Raw genomic sequence first — 2,500 nt, 5'->3', positions numbered from 1 at the left:
CGTCGTATGACAATTACAGAGCAGGTTAAGGCCCAACGTGTGTTGGGTTAAGGCCCAACGTGTGTTGGGTTAAGGCCCAACGTGTGTTGGGTTAAGGCCCAACGTGTGTTGGGTTAAGGCCCAACGTGTGTTGGGTTAAGGCCCAACGTGTGTTGGGTTAAGGCCCAACGTGTGTTGGGTTAAGGCCCAACGTGTGTTGGGTTAAGGCCCAACGTGTGTTGGGTTAAGGCCCAACGTGTGTTGGGTTAAGGCCCAACGTGTGTTGGGTTAAGGCCCAACGTGTGTTGGGTTAAGGCCCAACGTGTGTTGGGTTAAGGCCCAACGTGTGTTGGGTTAAGGCCCAACGTGTGTTGGGTTAAGGCCCAACGTGTGTTGGGTTAAGGCCCAACGTGTGTTGGGTTAAGGCCCAACGTGTGTTGGGTTAAGGCCCAACGTGTGTTGGGTTAAGGCCCAACGTGTGTTGGGTTAAGGCCCAACGTGTGTTGGGTTAAGGCCCAACGTGTGTTGGGTTAAGGCCCAACGTGTGTTGGGTTAAGGCCCAACGTGTGTTGGGTTGAGGCCCAACGTGTGTTGGGTTGAGGCGCAACATAGGTTAGGTTGAGGCGCAACATAGGTTAGGTTGAGGCGCAACATGGGTTAGGTTAAGGCGCAACATGGGTTAGGTTAAGGCGCAACATGGGTTAGGTTAAGGCGCAACATGGGTTAGGTTAAGGCGCAACATGGGTTAGGTTAAGGCGCAACATGGGTTAGGTTAAGGCGCAACATGGGTTAGGTTAAGGCGCAACATGGGTTAGGTTAAGGCGCAACATGGGTTAGGTTAAGGCGCAACATGGGTTAGGTTAAGGCGCAACATGGGTTAGGTTAAGGCGCAACATGGGTTAGGTTAAGGCGCAACATGGGTTAGGTTAAGGCGCAACATGGGTTAGGTTAAGGCGCAACATAGGTTAGGTTAAGGCACAACACGGGTTAGGTTAAGGCACAACACGGGTTAGGTTAAGGCACAATACGGGTTAGGTTAAGGCACAATACGGGTTAGGTTAAGGCACAATACGGGTTAGGTTAAGGCACAATACGGGTTAGGTTAAGGCACAATACGGGTTAGGTTAAGGCACAATACGGGTTAGGTTAAGGCACAATACGGGTTAGGTTAAGGCACAATACGGGTTAGGTTAAGGCACAATACGGGTTAGGTTAAGGCACAATACGGGTTAGGTTAAGGCACAATACGGGTTAGGTTAAGGCACAATACGGGTTAGGTTAAGGCACAATACGGGTTAGGTTAAGGTACACATTGTTGTAAGGAAAGGTGTTTTGGGGGGGGGGGGCCGGTTTGTTGATTGTGATTATCGTAAGTAAATGACTGCGGCATCATCTGATTTGGCACGTCAGGGTGCACCTTTGGCTCATGACAGGCGGCGCTCTGATTCCATGCTTGTGGCAGACCTGTGTCTTTCATTCCTGCCATTGTTTTTGTGGTGTGACAGGAGGCAGTATTGTGATGTTGGGTGCACCCCTGTGTAGGACATGTGTGGGTGTTGGTGGCTTAGCTGAGCAATGGTGGTTGTCGGAAGGGTGGGATATTCTGTTTTCCGAGTGGACCTCCCGGTCTGGTTATGATAGTGTGGATTGTCTAATGTGGCAGAGAGGATGCACTGGGTGTTGTTCCATGCTGGTGCTTACATATTGTCTGTGTGCCTGTTACAGGCAGAGAGTAGTGCGTGATAAGAGTGTCTGGCTGACGTGTGATTGTGAGCAGAGTCTTTCAGCATGTATACGGACAGTTGTATACATTATCTGTATTCTGATGGCTCTATCTATTACTAATCAGCGCCGTGTATACGTTTAATCCGGTTCCAGTCGAAACTATTGTATCTCTGTACATTAGTGACACGGCGAGCCCGCTATGTAGTTACTCGTCTCGGCAGCTTCCACCGGTGTATGGCAAATGATTATAAGGAATCAGTCTAGTCGTCAATACCGATAGTGTGACGTCACATGTCTGGGGTGGGGGACGCTGCGCCCTTCCGGTGGGTCATGGCCTAGGAAGACTCTTCCCACGCAGGGGGGCTTGGACTGTCATTGACTCTTCCGAGTAATATACTTGCCGTACGTTTTTGCGACTGCGAGTGCAACGCTCACCGGTACCGACATGGATGGAGCGCCTCCTAGCTGCCGCTGAGCATCTGCATTCGTACAGAGAGCAACGCGATCGCGTCTGTAGCTCGTACGTGGTACAGCTCGCAGCTCATGTATATGGACAGCGGGAATGTCGCATATTGGACATAACTCTTCATGAAACGCACGTTATAGGGGTGGATTGCACATTGCGAGTGCGAGCAAAGTCCGCCGTTCATCCGCTGGAGTTGCGAGTTGGGCGGTTGGGGTGGGGAACGAACGGGTGCACGTGGAGTGATTGCCGGTTCACGACTTCGTGCGGCAGAGGCGCTGGCGTTGGGGTGCTGTTGTCGACAGAGGATGCAGGCTTTGTGGGTGGGGTCGA

Source organism: Schistocerca americana, unplaced genomic scaffold (genome assembly GCF_021461395.2).
Source record: "Schistocerca americana isolate TAMUIC-IGC-003095 unplaced genomic scaffold, iqSchAmer2.1 HiC_scaffold_47, whole genome shotgun sequence".
NCBI classification, from domain to species: Eukaryota; Metazoa; Arthropoda; class Insecta; order Orthoptera; family Acrididae; genus Schistocerca; species Schistocerca americana.
Note: the sequence above shows the minus strand (reverse complement) of the source record.